Source organism: Urocampus carinirostris, chromosome 12, assembly GCF_059441175.1.
Source record: "Urocampus carinirostris isolate Australia breed hairy pipefish chromosome 12, RoL_Ucar_1.0, whole genome shotgun sequence".
NCBI classification, from domain to species: domain Eukaryota; kingdom Metazoa; phylum Chordata; class Actinopteri; order Syngnathiformes; family Syngnathidae; genus Urocampus; species Urocampus carinirostris.
In genome coordinates, this window is record NC_142360.1 from 38130288 (window position 1) to 38152614 (window position 22327).

The 22327-nt window shown below is 41.8% G+C and overlaps 1 protein-coding gene and 3 non-coding genes across 4 annotated transcripts in view; 3 read left to right on the forward strand and 1 right to left on the reverse strand.

Annotated features, from left to right (window-relative positions):
• The window catches only part of ncanb (neurocan b), a 256911-nt gene that overhangs the window by 41439 nt on the left and 193145 nt on the right, over window positions 1–22327 (reverse strand). The gene's annotated exons all lie outside the window — the stretch shown is intronic.
• trnag-gcc (transfer RNA glycine (anticodon GCC)) lies at window positions 2772–2842 on the forward strand. Its single transcript has one exon. It is a non-coding gene; the product is annotated as a tRNA-Gly (tRNA).
• Window positions 5981–6051, forward strand: trnag-gcc (transfer RNA glycine (anticodon GCC)). The gene has a single exon. It is a non-coding gene; the product is annotated as a tRNA-Gly (tRNA).
• Window positions 6316–6386, forward strand: trnag-gcc (transfer RNA glycine (anticodon GCC)). Its single transcript has one exon. It is a non-coding gene; the product is annotated as a tRNA-Gly (tRNA).

A 22327-nucleotide genomic window follows, 5' to 3' on the forward strand; every position in this document is an offset into this window, starting at 1 on the left:
AAGCAATTTACTTGTCCAAAACCATGCTTAAATTAATCATTTAAGTCACATCTTTAGAAAATTTAAATAACAAAATAATTAGCCCACATGCCTGCTCTGATATCAAGTTTCTGCCTCTTGGCTAGCAGCATTAAGGGCAAAGTACTGAAATCTCATTGGATTAGAGAGAGATGGACACCAATCAAAATTCAATATACTGTATTCCGTGTCACGCCGACATTGTATGAGGAAATGTTGCGCCGACTCAAGTGATTTGAAAATAAAAGTACGCTTTAGGAATCAATAAGTGAAGTATACTTAAAATACGTAAACTATGGAAAAAGTGAAAGTGAAAAAGTCGGGATTCCGACTATAGTCGGAAAAATCACATCCCTGCACCTGCTTTTGTTCCTGCCTGTCCCTCGGCATCGACCCGTTTTTGATCCTGACCACGTCTACTCTCCTGTCCTGGCTTTCGACCTTTTTTGTCCCCGACCTTGTCTACTCTCCTTTCCTGGCTTACGACTCGCTTCCGACCCCGACCACGTTTTTGCTCTCCTGTCCCGGCTACTGACCCATTTTTCCGTTCCCGACACCGCCATCGCACGCCACGGAAAATCCACTACCGAGTTCAGAGCGACCTGCTTTCCACCCCTAGCGAACACCGGATCGTGGGTGCAGCCCGTCCTCTTTCCTTTAATAAAAATTGTGAGAAACGTAACGCAAATGCGTCCTCTTTCCGTTCTGGTCCTGACACCGTCAGATATAAGGTTACGAATAATTCAAAATCAACAACAATTGACAAAACGGAAGGAAAAAAAGGGTGGGGGGAAAAAGCCAGAGCTCATCTTGGTCCTGTCCCCTTGACAGTCCAAACACTTTAAATCATGTAATCAGAATTCTATAACAAATGATTTTATATCATATGCATTACATTATCACCCAAGAGAAATAATCATGAACACTTTATTAAAAAAAATTATCAGAAAAAAATGTAGAATTATATATAAGATTATCACATCATTTAATTCAACATACCGTAAATTACGGACTATAGAGCGCACCTGATTATAAGCCGCACCCACCACATTTTAAGAGGATAACCGCTTTTGTACTTACACAAGCCGCACATGTATATCAGCCGCATGCGCCCACATTAAAATATGTAACCCAAACCCGCGATTGTAAATGAATATAAAGTACACAGTCCAAAAACCACAGCCGGCAAAATGAACAAAAAATGATACCGGTACTTAAGGTTTGATGCAGACCTGTAGAGTCCGGCTCCCGTTGAAAGTAATCCAAGGAAAAAAGTTTATATTTCCAAAGGTAAGGGTGGGAAAAATATATATCCACTATTGTCCGCTGCGTCCAAAAACACGTCTCACCTTTACTCTACTTCCCGTCAGCCCCCGTTGCTTTCGCCCCTTCTTTTTGATTCGCCCGTGGAAAACATATCAGAATAAGTATCTAAAATAAATACATTACAAAAATATACAGTTGCAAATACATATTATAAGTGGTTACACATATTTACAAAGAAAGATGGTACACAGAGTTTTCAAAGCTTTAATAATAATAATATAACTTTCATCCCAAACCGTGACTGTGACAGGTAGCAACACGGTACTAGCAACACGCTCGCAAAACAGTGAACAGGTCTGTTAAAAAAATATACCGTACTTGTAAAAATCACTGTAAACCGTCCTCATTTTCCTCCTTATAACTGACGTCATCAAAGTCGTCTTCCTCAGTATCGGAAAGAAACTTTGTCATATAGGCGTTGTCCCACGCTCCCTTATTCTAAAACACGCTAGCAACACGCTCGCAAAGTAAAGTATACGTGCAATAGCTCTGTTTCCTTCTTTATCGGATTGCTCGATTGCTTTTAGCTTGAAAGCTGCGTCATGTGCCTTTCTTTTTGCAATTTGCATGATGAGGGTAAGTTTACGCTGATTTAATTTGTGCACAAGCTAAGAAGTTGCAGTCTTCCTCGGCGCATACATTCCACCGGTCTAAATCTTACCTTTTGTACTCGAGCGCCGCTGGCGGCCGTTAGAAAGATTATATAAATTGGCCGCATCACTGAATAAGCCGCAGCGGAAGCGGCTTAGAGTCCGGAATTTACGGTAATCACACACAAATTTAGATTAAACAATTTCAATCAAATTTATTAAATTTAATAATAGATAAATGTGTCCGAATTGAGCGAATATTTACTTATGAACGTTCCTTTTTGGGTAAGCTTTTTCATTATTTGGAACGCTTCTGGTCGGATGTATTTGATCAAATACACTGAATGCCCAATTTAAGAATTCCATTTTTGCAGCAACAGTGTTTACTTCTTGTTAGAGGCAGAAGATAGCAAGGAAGTAGGGTTAGATAGACTCAACCACAAAAAAAAACATTTTCTGAAAAAAAAAAATCACAATGACCCAGCACAGGTAAGCTATTTTTAGAAGAGGTCCGCGGGCACTTCAGCTGTCCTTAGGGGGCACCACTTTGGAGACCCTTGGTATAAAAGTTTGTTAGCACTCGAGTCTGAAATGTTACAATCCTTGCAGGCCAGTGGGGGATGGGTGGCCTGGATTTGAACGTTTTGGCTAACCTCAGCCTGTTTGTTTTATCTTAAATGCTTCTTATACTAAGAATACAAACTAGAATACATCGTTTTCTCGTTTAACTATTTATTGGATGTCAGAAAATGAAATGCCCAGCCTATTTTCCGCAAAACGTAGCTGATCCTATTCTGTGATGGCTGTGATGATACAGCCGGGGGAGGAGAAGTGTTAGCATTGGTGGTTCAGTGGTAGAATTCTCGCCTGCCACGCGGGAGGCCCGGGTTCGATTCCCGGCCAATGCAATATCAGCTTTTGGCTTTGCGTCAACGCAGCGGAGTCATTTCTTTAGGGCAACTTTTAGCTTTCTGATGACTGGACAGAACAAGACTATTAGCCCCAAGAACAATGTTCCCTGTAATTTTCCACGGGTCTGAGCCTTCACACAAAGTCGGTGAGCAACGCTTGAAACAACAGTGAGCAACCATAATCCCGAGTGTGGCTAGATAATTAATCATCAAACATGTCCAAAACTTGACATCAAGTTACATTTTGCTGAGTTTCCGGCAATGCAAAATATTTTTTCCCTTTTGAATGAATTGACTCATGGACTATTGTAAAGGTTGTACGGCCTACAAACGTCGTTTGTTCTTACAATTCTTTCACAAGATATCCATTTCTTTTTATTTCCTGACATATTTTGTCGCATAATATTAACATTTTTGGGGGCTTGTTTAGTCGGTTGTAAGATACAGAACTGTACTTAATCACATTTTTTAGTGGAAGTACAATGTTGGCAACAAGATTCACTTGATATCATTGGAAATGATTTGAATGCAACACAAACTTTTTCTTCTTTTTTCCGTGTTTTTTTTTTCTACTTTTTTTTTAATTCCTTTAAAAAAAATCTCATTGTGTTTATTTTTTCCGAGCTGTTACTTTTTTCTTTTTGTTCTCTATTTACCTTTTTCCTTCATTTCTTTCTTTTCTTTTTTTTTTGGCTCTTTTTTTAAATTTTTCCTTCTTTTTTTCTCTTCCTTTTGTTTTTTTTTTTCTCAGCTTTTTACTACTTTTTCATTTTGGTATTTATTTCTTTTTTGTTCTATTCCCCCCTTCCTTTAAGTCATTTTGTGCATAATTTTACATCATATTTGGTCATGTTGGGATTAAAGAAGCAAAAACAACCCGAAGAGCCGTTTAGGACCCGAAAGAGCCGGTTCCTTTTAGTGAGCCGAGCCGAAGACGCCGGTTCTCGACAAATTCTACTAACTTTACTAAACTTCGTTCCACTTCGACTCGACTTCAAAATACCACATTTAGGACACAGCATCAGGGGAACCCGTGTATTTTTACCTACATGCACTGTAACTTTGACTTAAGTCGCTTCTTAATTAGTAATTTTGAGCCCTGATTTTTGTGCGCTGGCTAGATTTTCTTGTGCGCTGAGAATGTGCGAGCAGCTTAGAGGGAACACTGCCCAAGAGATGATGTATTTCTGTTTAACTGTTTACTGGATGCCTGAAAAGTCAAGTACCGAGTTTTATTCCTGGCCAACGCAAAAAAAATATTTGAATTCATTTCAGCTCCACAGTCTTTCTGCTTTCTAAAGAGTGTGGTGAATCACTGCATACTACCGAAGCAATAAACCATAACAACCAGACTATAAGCACTAGTGTCTCGAGTGTTGGACATCTTACATGCTATTGAGGGATGGGGGTGTTGCCTCTGTGTATTCACACGTCCTGGTTCATGCACAGCAGTCTGTGCCCTAGTGTGGTACGAGTCCTCCATAAATTGTAGTACGTAGGCATTGGTGGTTTTGTGCAATAGATCTCGCCTGCCACGTGGGAGGCCTGGATTCAATTTCCGGCCTATGCAACAATCCATTTTGCTTCATGTCAGCGTGTTGTCGTCTTTTCTATTCAGGACCACATTTAGCTTTCAGTAAAACTAACACCACCAGGAGACAGCTCATTCCTGTTAACTGTATTTTTTGGATTATAGATTGCAGTTTTCGTCATAGTTAGGGTGCGACTTATACAGTGGTGCGACTTATGTGTAAAATGATTAACATATTATTACTGGGTATATCCTTTTACAAGTTTACTGTATTTTTTTGTATTATAAGTCGTAGTTGTTTTCTTAGTTTGTCCAGGGGTGCGTTTTATGTGTGAAATTATTAACACATTATTACCAAGTATATTATTTCACATGCTATCTTCATACTAAAGCGTAAGTGGGCGTTCTAGGCCGGTGTTGCTAACTTCAACATTGCCTGTGTTGTGCTGAAAAATGTTCCTAATGTGATTTGAGGGTGTCAGAGTCTTGTTCCACGGACAGACTGAGATCATTTCTCCCTCATGCCATGAGGCTCTTTAAATCCACCTGGGGAAGTAAAAGCCCAAATTAAACCCCACCCCCAGATTTGCATATTACCCTTTTTTTATTACAGTGTTTTTTTTCCGTAGCACTATTTGAATACTCTATAGCAAAACGTTATATTGGGTATTTTTGTATTCTATATCTTTATTTTATTATTTTATTTTCAACATAAGGATACTGCTGGAAGTGTGAATTTCCCTACGGGGATAAATAAACTATCTATCTATCTGCAAAGCCTTTTTCTATATGTACTCTAAAAGAGAATTGTTCGACCCCAATCCTCTGCAAAGCAGCTTTATAAGAATCTGGGGTTTGGTGGTAGAATTCTCACCTAACAAGTGAGAGACTCAGTTTTATTTCTGGCCAATGCAACAAAATTCAACCGGATTCATTTCTGCTTTCTAAAGGCAGGGGTGGATCACCAGACATACTTTTTTTCTGACAGCATTTTTACATTAATGCGCAATAGTGTCTCTGTCTCAAGCGTTAGCATACAGAAATGGCGGCGTCAACATCATGCATACAGCGAATAAAAAGACTGCTTGGAAAATTTGCTAAGCAGATCTTGTGTATCATGACGGTACATTGGCAATGCATGAACATTTAAAGAGAAGGGTCGGTCAGTTGAACGAAATGGAGTCTGACTCGCCTCAATAAGTTTCAAGTCACACTTTAGCCTATAATATTTTTATGAAATACATTGTACATTTTATACGCGTATATTTTGCGATTTAAGAGAGCCCGACAAACTGATTTTAAAATAAAGTGTTTTTCATTGTGCAAATTTTCTTGTGTTTGTTATCATTTGTCACATAATTAGATCAGCTAAAATTGTAATTATCCAATTGTTCGCCAAATCGTTTTCATATGCTGTAAATAGTAGTTATAAAAGAGTAGTTAGTTGCAGAACCAGTCAATAATGTGTTTTAAACTATTTTATTTCAAGATGGTGAGTATGCTGTGATACTCATCCTGTCTCTATGTATCCATTTAACATGCCTCATGGACTGTAACACACTGTTTGCAGGAATCGTTCAACCTCCCCCAAAATCAAAGTGTAAGCATTGGTGGTTCAGTGGTAGAATTCTCGCCTGCCACGCGGGAGGCCCGGGTTCGATTCCCGGCCAATGCAACATGAATTTTTGGCCCCAGCTCAATGGTCTATCCTTTTTTGCCTGCACCGGTGACTCAGTGTTAGAATTCTTACATTCCATTGGGGGATGGGTGTGTTTGGATTCCTCTGAAATGTGTTTAACTTCAAGCTGCAGAGTCCGTTATAATGCTTTTCTTCAAATGCTTCCCTCACTGAGTTTCACATGAAACATCATGCTCCCTTTCAGAACCAGGTTCTCCGCTACGTACAAAAACCCGACAGGGTCCTCCACACATTATGCAAGCATTGGTGGTTCAGTGGTAGAATTCTCGCCTGCCACGCGGGAGGCCCGGGTTCGATTCCCGGCCAATGCAAGAAATCTTTTTTTCACATTTCAATCAAAAAAACATGACTGATTTTGTGATTTTGTGTATGATCCTGCAAAAAACAACAACAAAACCCTAAACGCTAGTAAGTATTACTGTAAATAATTTGGCTTGCTAAGCAGTACAAAAGACTAACATAAAAATTAAAGCGGTACTCCCTCCCCGAAAAAGACAAAGTTTTTGCTTCAGCTTATCCCAAAGCTGCAGGCAATAACCGTAAAAAGTGCATCTGCCATTCCCCGTAATCCAACAATACAACGTCCCTAACATTCCTCCCACCCTCAACCTACACTCAGAGACATTTGGCAAGAGGTCACAAAAAGCGGGAGGGGGAGGTACAGCTGGACTGCACCTAAATATGCTGGAGGAAATGACAAAGAAAAGGCAAACGCAGTGAAGTTGACTCGAATTTGGGTTGCATTGCAGCAGTGTGTTTGACTTAAGAGAATACAGTGGAGCCTCGGTTTTCGAACGCCTCTCAGTTTGAACGAATCGGTGTCCGACCCAAAATTTCGAGAAATTCTTGCTTCGCTGTTCGGTCAAAAAATCGGAGTTCGAACGCCGGTAATGCGTGAGTGCGTACGCTAGGGTGCGATGCTGAGCGGCGTACGGGTGTTTTAGCCCCTTATTATGCCTCTGAAGAAAGTCAGTGCAAGTGGCAAAGTTGCTACAGGTTAACAAAGAAAAGTAGTGCGTACAACTATTGCATTTAAGAAAGAAATAATAGCCAAATATGAAGGTGGTGTGCGAGCGCATTCTGCTTACCACCACAAAGGTAAGAAATCCTATTCATAAGATTGCGATAACGCAAACGTACGATTAGCCTGGGTTAGCTTTAAGTTTACGTTAAACATTCAGGGTGTTGGAAAGGAGCCCAACATCGAGGGTGTTGGAACGGAGCCCCCTTTCCAATGAACCGCTCACCACTTGTTGTGGAGACCCGGGTGCTAAATGACTTGTAAACGACCTGATTTTTTATTTTTTACACGTTCATGTGAGCGTAATCTTTTGTACGGAAGATTACGATAACGCGAACGTACGATTAGCCTGGGTTAGCTTTATGTTTACGTTAAACATTCAAGGTAAACATTCAGGGTGTTAGAACGGATTAAAACGATTTACATTATTTTTAATGGGAAAAATTATTTCGGTGATCAAACAAATCGGTTTTCGAACGGGGTTCTGGAACGGATTATGGTCGAGAACCGAGGTTCCACTGTAAGAGCAGGAGGCTGCAATGCTCTTTTTAATGACGTATAAGACAAAATTCAATGTATAAATACCCGTACTATTTTAATCTTATTATACATTACACACACACACACATATATATGTCAAAAAGGTATGCCGACCCCTAGACCAGACCTTTAATTGACAATTAATTTCATATATGTGGCTGCAGCTCATCCCAGCTAACTTCGGGCAGTGGGCAGGGGACATCCTGAACTGGTTTCTGACACCATTGACATTAAACACTTGATTACCATACATATGTGATCATTATTGCAATTGAAACATTAATCCAACACTAAATTCCAAAGAAATCATCACAAAACGAAAAAGAAATCCACATCTGTAGTAAACTCACCATCCTCAATAAGTGACGTCACCGGTAAACCGAAACTATGATGACGTCCTGAGCATGCGCAAAAGGCAGGTCACTAAAAGAACCGTGCAGAATTTGCGACCTGAGCAGTGTAGCTATTAACATTACAACAAAATAAGAACCACGTTGAATGTTATTATTCCTCATAAAAATACAAATATAACTATTTATTAGTCTAATCATTCATCAAATTTGTATACGACATTCGCCAACACACATTCAACCTACAGCAGGTTACAAATTGCCGTCGTTGAACAAGTAGAGAGAAATGATCCAATAAAAATGACCACCTCTCATTAATGCGTGTACGGTACTATATATCACCATACTTTTAAAAAATCACAACATTTCTGACTATTGGAATTTAAAAATTTCTTGAAAATGCCTTCAAAAATGAGAACATATATCATAATAGTTAGAGAAAATATAAAACGTCCTCTGTGTGGCTGCTAGCGTGCTAAAATGCTACATGGACTCAACGGAGTCGTCAAGTCTGCCCTAAAAAGAGGAAAAAAGTCTCATATGTTGTTCTCTATGAATTAATTGTCCCCATTAAAAACGATATTATATATATACATTACTTTCTACTTTGGCAATGTTGTTTTGTAGTTATCGTCGTACCTGTTTCATAATCCCAGCATGCAACGATCTCACGTTATGGCCGTATCCGCTGAAAGGGAATACACTGCCATCTAGAGGCGGTTTTTTATAAAAACAGCTGTCATTTTAACGCATTATCATAAATAAATAGATTTTAAAAAACGTTTGGAATTCGTTGCTTCGAGTTTTCTATTTTTTACCTCCCTTTAGAATAGAATAGAATAGAATAGAATAGAATAGAATAGGATAGAATAGAATCGTCTTTATTGTCATTAATATCAGGTTTGGGTAGGGTTACTTTAACTTGATTACTTTCAATTACTTTTGGATTACTCCAATACCAAATATGCTAATAATAGACAAAAGAAACTAAATATGAATAAAATGACTCAATTTTGTGAAGGCTTGGGGAGTAACAAAATACATGGAACGGCAAAAATGATGTTGGCAAGCTGTTTGGATTTCTTTTCATTTTCAAAGAGATCAAAGCCAGGAGAGAAAGCTTACCACGTGTTGTGAGTCATCATTCTATTCATATTGTGTTTCTTTTGTCTTTTATGAGCATATTTGGTATTGGCGTCATCCAAAAGTAATTGAAAGTAATCAAGTTAAAGTAACCCTACCCAACCCTGATTAATATCCACGTGGTCAAACATGACATGCAACGAGATTAGACATGGCACTCCAGAGTAAATATGTAGTAAAGTATTTAAAGAGAAATAGAAGATAAAAGACGAGGCAATATTGGTATTGGCCACTATTTTAAGTATTCACATCTTAAAATAAGTTTTACGGTGGTTTGTTTTTGCCATTTCTCATAGACTGTTTCCCTTTCTTGTTGTCTCCTCCTGTTATTCCTCCCTTTTATTGACGTTTTCCAGCAGCGATATTGCCCAATTTCGATTACTTATGTTTTCCTTCCTTCTCAAACTGCACACTAGTGGCAGTTGCGTTACATCCCCGTTGTTTGATGGCTATTTTCTCCCTGTCAGTCCTCCTCAAACTACATAATAGCTCTAGTTTTTGTCTTTTTCTGTTTGTTTTTTTTCCTCCTGCTGCGGTCAATCACGGACAATTCATTACATCCATTTCACAGCATCATCTCCAAACAAAAGAGCAGCTTGAGGAGATAATTTCTTCCTCATGCCATGAGGCTCTTTAATTCCACCCAGAGGAGTAAAAGCCCACATTAAACCCCACCGCCACATTTGCATATGACCCTATTATTATTACAGTGTGTATTTTACGTAGCACTATTTAAATACTCTATGGCAAAACGTTACATTGGGTATTTTTGTATTCTATATCTTTATTTTATTATTTTATTTTTCAACACAAGGATACTGCTGGTAGTGTGAATTTCCCTACCGGGATGAATAAACTATCTCTCTCTCTCTCTCTCTCTCTCTCTCTCTCTCTCTCTCTCTCTCTCTCTCTCTCTCTCTCTCTCTCTCTCTCTCTCTCTCTCTCTATATATATATATATATCTATCTATCTCTATCGAATGTATCTGTGGTATCTATCTATCAAATGTATCTATGGTATCTATCTATAGTATCTATCTATATCTATCCATCTTTCTATCTATCCATCTCTATCTATCGAATGTATCTATGGTATACATCTATCTCTATCTATCGAATGTATCCATGGTATCTATCTATCTTTGTCTATCAAATGTATCTATGGTATCTTTCTATCTTTGTCTATCAAATGTGTCTATGATATCTTTCTATCTCTATCTATCAAATGTCTGTATGGTATCTATCGAATATATCTATGTTATCTATCTATCTATATCTATCCATCTATCTACCTATCTATCTCTATCTATCGAATGTATCTATGGTATCTATCTATCGAATGTATCTATGGTATCTATCGAATGTATCTATGGTATCTATCTATCTATGGTATCTATCTATGGTATCTATCTATCTATCTATCTATCTATCTATCTATCTATCCATCTATCTATCCCTAATGCCTTCTTTCTGTCTTGTTTCTGCCGTGTTTCGCTGTAGCTGTTTGTTCCAGTGTCTTTCCCAGCTCCCAAATTACAATCCTGACCCGTCATAAAGCAATTATAGCAATCTATTAGCATAATGGGATGTACAGACCACCCGCACGGCATGATTAAGATGCAAAAGAGGAGCTTGTGAAAAGAAAAAAAAGATGAAGCTGAAAATAATTATAGATTAGAAAGGCTTTTAATAGCGAGTGTTTTGTTGCTGTTGTCAGGACCCCTATTAGAGTGTGCTGAGATGAAATTGATAGTGATAATGGTTAAGCAACGCTGAGATTTTTAATTGCGGGGAAATATGTTGATAAACGTACAGAAATGTCGTGTTCCAGCGTGGCTAGAGAAGCAAATCCCATATAATCGGCACAAAATACGAGGAAAGAATTTGGGATGTAAAACGGCAAATTCTATTAGTTAGCAAACATTTATTAGCGCATGTGCGGCCCTTTTTAAGGTTTTCGTATTTTCTAAAATCAAATCAAATAAAATACTTTCTCTGTGCCTGGACTTGCCCCCTGATATCTTTAAGATTGAATTCCCCCCTATGTTCCTGCTCGAAACCTCATCTCATTAGCCGTACCGCTTATCCTCATTAGGGTCGCGGGGGGGCTGGAGCCCATCCCAGCCACCTCCAGGCAGTGGGCAGGGGACACCCTGAACTGGTTGCCAACCAATCGCAGGGCACACAGGGACAGACAACTCATTCGCTCATTCACACCTAGGGACAATTTGGACCGGCCAATTCACCTGAAATGCATGTTTTTGGAACGTGGGAGGAAACCGGAGTGCCCGGAGGAAACCCACGCAAGCACGGGGAGAACATACAAACTCCGCACAGGAAGTCTGGAGCTGGATTTGAACCCACGACAGGTTCCCATGACATGAACTGTGCCGCACAAGCGCTAACCACTGCGCCGCCGTGCTGCCTGCTCGGAGCCTTCGCTCAGAAAATGGTCTACTATTGATCCCAAGAGCCAAGAAGAAATCCGTAAGTTCGAGAGTGTTCTCCATTCCACTATGGTGCCTTGGAACGCTCTACCCTCTGAGAATTGATCTGCAACCTCAGTGGAACTGTTTAAATCGAGGCTTAAAACACACTTCTTGTCATGACCTGAACGGAATCAGAACCCATTTGCGTATTGTTAACCACAAGTTTATTGATAGAAAGAGGAAGGGCAGTGCCCGCGATCCGGTGCTCGCTGGACTAAAAGTGTATCTTCCGTAGCGGGAGATGGCGTGTCAGGGACGAAAAAACAGGTCAATAGCAGGACAGGAGACCAGAAACGTGGTAGGGATAAAAAAAAAATCAGAAACGAGTCGTAAACCAGAACGGGAGAGTAGACGTGGTCTGGATTAAAAACTGATCGTAAGTCGGGACGGGAGAGCAGACGTGGTCGGGATCAAAAACGGATCGTAAGCCGGGACGGGAGAGCAGACATGGTCAGGATCGAAAACAGGTCGTAGCCGCAGACAAAGGGGGAGACCAGGAACGGACGGGTGGAAAAACGGGTGCAAAAACGGGACAGGCGGGTGTCAGGGTCAAAATGCTAGCCTTGTAACAACAGAGGTTCGCTGACAGACTGACCACAGGCGAGTGAAAGGACTGAGCTTAAAAAAGGACAGGGAAGTCTCGAGACTCCTTGTGATTAACGGCTATACAAATAAACATGACTTGACTATTTACAGAAAATGAATCAGTATCGGAAGATGCACAGAAACAGCAAAATTAAATTCACTAAAATGTTGAGAATTCAAAGACATTACAGCAGCTCTAACCCCGGGTCTGTCAAGAACCGGAACAGGATCAGGACCCAAATGCGTGACGTTTCTCACACAAGCTTTTATTTTATGGGAAATGGGGAGTCATGCATTTTAGGCAGCGGTCTGGCATGGAAAGACAGGAAGCCAGAGATCGACGAGATCGATACCAATTGCCCGAGCAGATGTCGGACAGATGGGGTCGATACCGGACAGGACGTGACAGACGGGATTGATATAGAAACAGGATATCGAAATAAAATAGGACAAACTAGACGCTAACAAAAACTGGAGAGAAATAATAAACTGGACAAAAATAGACGGGAACAAAACTGGAAACCGATATTAAACAGGACAAAATGAACGGGAACAATACCGGACAGGAAATACCAACAGGAAACAGGACTGAGTCAAAACCTACAGCTTGCGGGGCAGAGGTTCGTTGACGGACTGACAAAGGAAGAGTGAGAGCACTGAACTTAAATAGACGGAAAGCCAATCTGTCAACGAGCCGCAGCTGGCGCCACACGGGCGGGACCAATTGGGCGCCATGGCAACCGTGACAAACATGTTATATTTGGATACACACAAAATAAAAAAGAAAGAGCAATACATTTCTATTATGCGTAGCAAAGTTTTGATCAACAAAAACCAGGCTGTACTTGCCCAAAACACATCACAGGAATTGGTGCCCCTACAACCTTAGTGGTTAAGTGATTTGTCCCTCTTGAAAATTGTTAATTTGTTTCATGACAGTCAACACTACAAAGTTGAAACTTTCGTTCCAATTCGTGTTTGTAATAAAAACTAACTTAAAAAAAAAAAAGGTCTCGGCGCCCTCTGCTGGACCAAAGTGGTACTACAAGTCTAAGCACCACAACAGAATTGTCAGGACCAGAACGGAGACAGGACCCACTTGTGTTACGTTTTTTTCAGTTTTATTGGAAGAAAGGAAAGCGTTGCCCCGACGATCCGGTGTTCGCTGGGCGCGGGAAGCAGGTCGCTCTGAACGCGGAAGTGGGTCTTGCGTGGCGAGCGATGGCGGTGTCGGGAACGGAAGAAAAGGGTCAGTAGCAGGGACAGGAGAGCAAAAAACATGGTCGGGATCGGAAACGGGTCGAAAGCCAGGAGAGAAGAGTAGACGTGGTCAAGATAAAAAAAACAGGTCGAAGCTGGGGAACAGACGGGAGCAAAAACAGGTGGGAGTCAGGGTCGAAAAATGCTTGCCTAGAGTAAACTGAGGTTCGCAGACGGACTGACAACAGATAACAGAAAGGAGTCCGAGGCTTTTGGCACCAAAAGAGCGGGCACAGCTGATTCACATCAGTAATCATGACAAGAATTGTGTACAAAACACTCTTATTGGCATTGATTTAACGTACTTAATGGCTCATAAATCACCTCATACAACGAATCGATGATGCAATCAGTCCCCAACACTTATAATAATCAATGTTATCGATGAGTTGTTGCTACCCTTCTCCTCACCCCCATAGCTTTGAATCTAAAGCCGCCCCTGATTTACCCCATGTACGAATATGCGAAAAAATTACATTGATAAAAAATTCCAGAAGAGTGCAGCCTTGTAAGCCAGTGAAATAACGAGTGCCAAATAAAAAAGGGTAAACGGTTGCGTCCCCTCGCCTTCTTAAGTGAGACCTCCGCCTTAATCAGCAATTTCACGGCAATGGCCGCCGGTGGCTTCAGCCGGCACTTTCACGCTTGGGGTAGTAAAACGTCCGAGACAAGCGATCGATGCTTCGGACCGGTACTGTTGTGTATCACGCTACTTTATTTGGCAGTAATGGCGTTTTTTTTCTTCTTCTAAATACTCAGCTGTAGACAAAAGCATCCAAAGGGGTCGCTCTTCAGCAAGTGTCATATTACCGTATTTTCCGCACTATAAGGCGCACCTAAAAGCCTTTATTTTTTTCAAAAGCTGACCATGCGCCTTATAATACAGTGCGCCTTATATATGGATCAATATAAAATACAAAGTTTTCCAACTAACTTGCAGCCGCCGACTAGATTTTCCCCCGAACGCCAAGTAGTACGCGGTGTATGCTGGGATTTATTTACCGGCGTTTCATTGGCTAAACAATGTGTCAATCATCATTTGAATCGATCACTATTGGCTAAAGTTATTCGGAGGTCAAGGGGCGGATCCTTTTTATCGTTTACAGGCTGGCATTGGCTTAAACGGCAAAACAAAGCCTGCAATTGGCCGAAAAAGATGAATGTGTATAGCACGTGACTGACGGCATACAGAAAGCATTTTTTTCTATTCTGTATTTGTAAATATTTTATTCTCCTGGATTTACTAAACTCACAGATATAAGAGGACCACGGCTGCACATTATTATGAACACAACAACTTCGGTGAGCTACTCCGGCTATATATCTTCCCTGTATCTTGTTTTAGACTGAACTCGATGTTTCTGTGATAAGCGGTGCAGATAATGGATGGAAGGGAGTGTCTATTTTTAAATTAAACTCAATTCCAAGTGTTTATTGTCATATGCACAGTAAAGTTGCAAGCGAAAAAGAAAATAGAAACTAAGGAATGGTTGGCATTTCTTGAATCCCAGGACTTTAACCTTCCGAATGATGGAACGATGCATTTGAGTGACATTGTACGGACACCGCATCCACACGTGTCTACGACACGTATTTGCGTCTTTGCAAGCTTTGGGAATGTTAAGGAGGTAATAAGTTGGACTGAACTATCTGACTGTTTTGTCCACGTTCCCATTGTAGCGCCTTATAATCCGGTGCGTCTTATGTATGTCAAAAATAGGACCAAAAACAATTTTTTCGGGGTGCACCCTATAACCCGGTGCACCTTATAGTGCGGAAAATACGGTACTTTTAATATTAATACCAAGAGAACCTTTTTTGAAAAAAATGACAGCAATTTGCACGATGCGGGTCTTTAAAGGGACAGTGTGTATTATTTGTCATGATTACAATTGCCTCGGACTCTGATTGGCTCCCTGTCCCTATTTAAACCCACTCCCGTCTGTCCCCTTTTGTCAGTCCGTCTGCCAACCTCAGTGAATACTAGGCAAGCCTTTTTCGACCCTGACTCCCACCTGTCCCGTTTTTGCTCCCGGCTGTTTCCGGCTACGACCCGTTTTGATCCCGACCACGTCTTTTCTCCCGTTCCGACTTACGACCCGTTGTTGGTTCCTACTTCCTGCTTCCCGACCCGTTTCAAGACAGTCCCGTTCCGTTTCATGACAACGCTTCTACGGGATGCTGGTGCGTTTTGGAAATAAATGCTTTTTATTTAGATTAGGTGCTGATTTGGCACTGGATTTCATTTGCATTAGACCATACAGTGCCATCTAGTGGTAGAATATTACACAATGGACCTTTAACTACAAGTCCAGCATGACACCTAGGTGTTAAACTATCCAAATGATGAAAATGGCGACAAAAGTTCGAATAAGATTGCGGTAATTGTCGACCTCAGAATGGACGATAACTGGCGGAAAACCAGCAGCATGGAGATGACACATTTGACAGTTCAAGTGGCCATTTTCTAAACCCCCCCTGCGTCAACTTGACAAGCCCCTTTAAAAGTAAAGAGAAACTATAAAAAGTCATATCCCGAACGCCTGGTAAAAGAAAAACCAGCAGTTGAAAGAAACTTCTGACGAGAGTTTTTGAAGGAGACGTCTGAAGGCAGTCTATTTTTGTCCCGAGGAAATCGTGAATAACCGTTACAAAGGAGGGGGGGCGAAAAAGCACTTCATTAGGATGAGGAGCATTAAAGGAATGAGTGGAAAAGGAGATAAAGACGGACATTAATGGGGAAAAAGGCCGACGTTTAGGCAGCGGGAGCGTCTGCTGACAAGGACAAAGGGATATATGTTAATGCCGACTCATTATGGTCTCATCATTTTGTTGATGAAGTAGTTTGTTGAAGGGATACCCAAATTCCAAAACGTTTTTTGAAAACAAGCACCGCCAGGCTGCACTTGCGGCTAACCGGGACCAATCGGCATGAACAAAATGCGAGGCTGGCCGACCGAAACATGCAGTAAGCAGCCAGGATAACCAGGAGTCAAAATCAAGTCAAGTCATTTTTATTTGTATAGCCCTTAATCACAAAGAGTCTCAACGGGCTGCACAGGTTATTGTACGACTATTATTTCAGCCTATTATTACACCATCCCCTGATCTGGAACCAACATGAGGGCAAGGAAAAACTCAAAAACCTCAACATGAGGAAAATGAAGAAACCTTGAGAAGGGACCGCACATGTGGTATCCCCCTTTCAGGATTACCAGACAGCAAAGGATGTTGCAATATCAAAAATCAAAAAATGGATTACAGAAACAAATCATGAATATACCAAATGATCAAAGCAAACTTGCCGAATACTATAAGGGCCAACCGAGACCCATCCATCCATCCATCCATCATCTGCACCGCTTATCCTCAGTAGGGCCGCGGGGGTGCTGGAGCCCATCCGAGCCATCTTCGGGCAGTGGGCAGGGGACACCGTGAACTGGTTGCCAGTCAGTCGCAGGGCACACAGGGACAGACAATTCGCTCGCACATTTACACCTAGGGACAATTTGGACCGGCCAATTAACCTGACATGCATGTTTTTGGAATGTGGGAGGAAACCGGAGTGCCCGGAGGAAACCCACGCAAGCACAGGGAGAACATGCAAACTACACAAAGGAGGTTCGATCTCATGACCTCAGACCTGTGACGCACACGTGCTAACCGAGACCCATGGACAGAAAAAAACGGGAGGCTGGCTGACCCGAAACAGGATACGCCAGGATAACCGTGAGCCAACAACAACAACAAAAAAGGATAACAGTAACAATAGAATTTAAAAAAAAATTAAAAATAGCAAGGCAGGCTAAACACCTAGACGACTACTAATGGGACTAACATGGAAGCGTTTGGTGGAGCTATCTGGAAAATATTACATTAAATGCAAAACACGCGCCAAAAAACACCAAAGGATAAGTCACAATCAAATACCTAAAAAGAGGCGAAGGCAAAAATGGAACGCACGCTGTACACAACAGCACGTAAACTTACCACTTTTAATGATTAAAGCACGCAACTCGGACAAAACATTCAGAAGTCCCCAAGTGACACAATAAGCAAAGTTCCAATTACTCCAAGCTGAAATGAGTGCTATGCATTCGCTGATTACCACAATCTGCGCCCTTCGTTTTGATTCATGATTTCTTCCAGTGACGTCACAGCTTTGGGGGATATGACCCAAATAGCTCAACTTTGGAACTACATTTCTCGAGTCTCCCGGCACAAGGAACATTTTGCAACATATCTACACAATTGTGGGGAGGAACACTACAAGTTCTGTGGCTAATTGAAAAAAAATAGTCTTTTGTGATCAGGAAAACGCAATAACGACAAAAACTCGAAACACTGAACCAAGTTTTGGTCAAGCTTAGACCAATCTAATACATTTCATACCCCCCTAGTCAAGAACAAATTCACATTTTTGACCCTTTCTGGGAGATTGATGCAGAGGAGGGGATTCCCAGCCCCCTCGCTCAACCGAACTGATGTGTTACAACATGTCATTGAGAGTCATTAGGTGACCAAACTCCCCAATTCCAACCCCAAATGTTGAGCGCCAAGCAGGGAGGCAATGGGTACCAAAGTCTTAGCTATGACCCGGCTGAGGCTTGAACCAACAACTTCCCATTCTTTGGGCGGCGCCCTACTTCAAAGGCCACCTAAAAACAATACTACTACTACATCTACCGTCTACATCTACCATCTCTCTCGGTTGAACATGGTAGAGCATAGCGGAGGTCTGCGTCAAAATGAATGTGCCTTAGCGGAGACAGAGAGACGCGCACTTATGTGGAGGGGATTTATTAAGTAAAGTAACGACTTCAATGTTGCCCAATGTACCAGAGTAAAAGTACTGTTTTTTTCTTCACAAATTTACTCAAGTAAAAGTAAAAGTATATATTTTTCAAAATACTCCTAGAAGTGTTGTGGATTGGGAGTCGGCTTGATATAAGGAACGCATTAGGATATAAAAAGGGAAATTCCGGCTTGTTTATCCCGAGTGTAAATGTCAGCGAATGTTATTAATGATCGCCTTGGGCTGCCAAAGAATAGCGTTCTTCTTTGCCAAGTCTTCTTGGCAGGGAACATGCGGTCAAGCCTACACCAACAGCAGTTCTTGGAAATTCGAAACAGAACAAAACATTCTGTCTGGTAGCGTGCATGTTGAGATAAACACGTGTGAGGGGGACGGGCAAAAGTCAGAGAATGTTATTAATGATCGCCTTGAGCTGCCAAAGAATGGCGTTCTTCTTTGCCAAGTCTTCTTGGCGGGGTTAGCGGTCGAGCCGACCCCAACAGCAGTTCTTGGAAATCCGAAATAGAACAAAACATTCTGTCTGGTAGCGTACATGTTGAGATAAACACGTGTGAGGGGGCCGGGCAAAAGTAATATGAGATGCTGTATAAGGACATAAAAAGCCAATTGTCTCTGAAGACGAACGAGACTTTTGTTTTATATGCTGATGAAGATAACCAAACGAGCTCTCCCTTTCACGCCAAGACTCCTTTGCACCTTGTTGTTTCCATATTTTTGGGCATATATATCGATAAAAGTACAAAATATCCCAAAACGCACTTAAGTAAATATAACGGAGTAAATATACTCCGTTCCTACCCACCTCTGCCATTGACCGAGATGATTTGAATTACATCCAAAATGGGCAAGACGGGATAACAAAAAAAATGAATTTTTCAAAAATATTTTTACCGTACAGAATTTGTTATACGGTGTACACCAGGGGTGTCAAACTTATTTTAACTCGGGGGCCACACGATAGAACAAACATTCTGTCGGGGGCCGAACGAGTAGATTAAAGAGAAAGAAAGAGAAAGAAAAAGAAAGAAAGAAAAAAGAGAAAGAAAAAGAAAGAAAGAAATAAGAGAAAGAAAGAAAGAAATAAGAGAAAGAGAGAAAGAAAGAAAGAGAGAGAAACAGAGAGAAAGAAAGAAAGAGAAACAGAGAGAAAGAGAGAAAGAGAAAGAGAGAGAAAGAGAGAAAGAGAAAGAGAAAGAGAGAAAGAGAGAAAGAGAAAGAGAGAGAAAAAGAGAGAAAAAGAGAGAAAAAGAGAGAAAGAGCGAGAGAAAAAGAGAAAGAGAAAGAGAGAGAAAGAGAGAGAGAAAAAGAGAAAGAGAAAGAGAGAGAAAGAGAGAAAGAGAAAGAGAGAGAAAGAGAAAAAGAGAGAAAGAGAGAGAGAGAGAGAGAGAGAGAGAGAGAGAGAGAAAGAGAGAGAGAAAGAAATACTAGTACAGTGTCTTTGTTCGAGCCACCTGGCTTTGGCAACATCAAGTTGACATATTTCAACCTTGCAGCTTGTTTTTCTCTTGCGCTTCCCTGAATGTTGTCTCGCGGGCCGGATTCAATCCCTTAGCGGGCCTGATCCGGCCCACGGGCCGCCTGTTTGACACCTGAGGTGTACGCAATGTGAAATGATTTAAAAATGTAAAATCTCATCTCATCTCATCTCATTAGCCGTACCGCTTATCCTCATTAGGGTCGCGGGGGGGCTGGAGCCCATCCCAGCCATCTCCGGGCAGTGGGCAGGGGACACCCTGAACTGGTTGCCAGCCAATTGCAGGGCACACAGGTACAGACAACTCATTCGCTCATTCACACCTAGGGATCAATTTGGACCGGCCAATTCACCTGAAATGCATGTTTTTGGAACGTGGGAGGAAACCGGAGTGCCCGGAGGAAACCCACGCAAGCACGGGGAGAACATACAAACTCCGCACAGGATGTCCGGAGCAAGTTGACTGGTGTGGTAGAAATAAGAGCATCCTGCTTCTTTGTGGAAATGTGCTTGACAAGTCATGCACAATGAGGTAAAGTAGGGAAAGATCGACTCTGGTATAGCAAACTATTAGCTTACAAGACTATTTTGGAACGTATCTATCTAGGTCTGTATGTCTTTGTTTACCAATGCCATGTGCCTCCAGCTGTGTCAGGTCGCAGGTGGATTACAAAAGAACGAGGATGGACCAAAAGAGAAGAAGACAAAGACGGAGCCGAGGGCTTTAAGCTCTTCTCATGGGAGCTCAATGCAAAGCCCATCGATCCATGTAAGACCCCGCCCCTCTTCCACCTCTTTGATGCTTTGCCGAAATAGAACCATAAGTCTCAGGTTCAAAGACGCCTTTGGGGGAATCCAACTATATCTTTTTTTTCATGAACATTTTTGGAGAAGGAGAACAGAAGATCACGAGGCATCGGCTGCTTAGTGTGCTCTGTGTTATGGGACTGCTTTGTTACTCCAGAGCCTGGACGCAGCAAGAGAGTTTAGAACAGGGGTCATCAATGTGGTGCTCACGGGCACCTGGTAGGCCACAAAAACCACCTGATTATCCCGCGGACGGGTTCTGAAAATAGCTTACCAGTGATGGGTAAACGCCATTTTCTAGGAAATTTGATTCCTACCCGGTATGCGAAACCAATAACATGGCTCTTTAAGTACATGATCATCCCAAATTATTTAGAAAATAGCGCACATTTAATATTTAGGATGTCAAAAAATATGGATACTTTGCTCGTCTTTATCTTCTGTAATGCGATACAAAATCTCATAAATGTAGTTGTGTCAGAACCTGAACAGAAGGTAGACCCAAACGCGTAACGTTTCACACCAAGTGTTATGGCGTAAGTGGAGATGTCAGGAGCGGGAAAACAAACACCAGTGATTCGGCGGAGCACAAGAGATCGGAGCGTGGTCAGAGGGCGGGAACGAGTCGGGCAGTCGGGGCGGGAGATCGGCGCGTGGTCGGTGGGCAGAAACAAGTCGGGCACCAGGGACGGGAGATCGGAGCGTGGTCAGAGATTGGACCACGTCAGGTAATCGGAGACGATCGGGAAGCCAGGGACAGGATACAGGGCAGGTCGGGAACAGAACAGTCAAAAAATGCTTGCCTTGCAAGTGTGGAGGTTCACTGACGGACTGACAAGGAGTGAATGAGAGTACTGAGTTTTAATAGGAGGGCGACCAATCAGGAAACGAGCAGCTGGAGCCTAACGAGCAGCCACAGGTATGTGCAATGGGCAAATCATGACAGATGGATTCCTTACAAAAAACTGAACGTGAATGCTTTTTTTTTTACTTGCAGAATATTCCGGGCAAAAATGAGCCACAGACGATGGCTGTTAACTTTGCCTGATAAATAAATGCTTTCTATTTTTTCCTCGATTTTCCTCACTTCTTCTGGCATCTTTTCCTCGCTCCAGTCAATGTCAAGATCAATCTATATCGTTTTTGCAGTTTCCTCTCCAAACAGGGTCCTTATCTGCCATCCAGTCTGCCCACACTCGCCTTTGAGGGCTCCTGGGGTGTTTGTGAGGGTCCATAGCGTCCATCTTTGAAAAGTTGATCAAATTGGATGCTTTTCATCTTTATTTTTATCGCCTGGTTCTCTAACTTTTCTTTTTTTTCCTGCTATTTATGACACAGTCTCCTCCTCCTTGTCTGAAGACCTGGTACACTTAAAAGTACGTTTCTTTGGGATGGTTTGAAGTGGAACGCTTCCCCAGAGGTTGGAGCGACAGGCCACCTGTCACGTACTTTAAGTTCTAAAGGCTTTGCTCGTCTTCGCTGTGTCACACTCAATTAAAGGGAGGTGCATGATGTTGGATTTTCTAGCGTTTTTTTGGTAGAAAAACAATCGTTTGGAAAATGGAGTGTCACGGTTGCCATGGCGCCCAATTGGCCCCGCCCGTGTGGCGCCAGCTGCGGATCATTGACAGATCGGCTTTCCGTCTATTTAAGTTTAGTCCTCTCATTTTTCCTTTGTCAATCCGTCAACGAACCTCTGCCCTGCAAGACGTGGGTTTTGACTCGGTCCTGTTTCCTGTAGGTATTCCCTGTCCGGTATTGTTCCTGT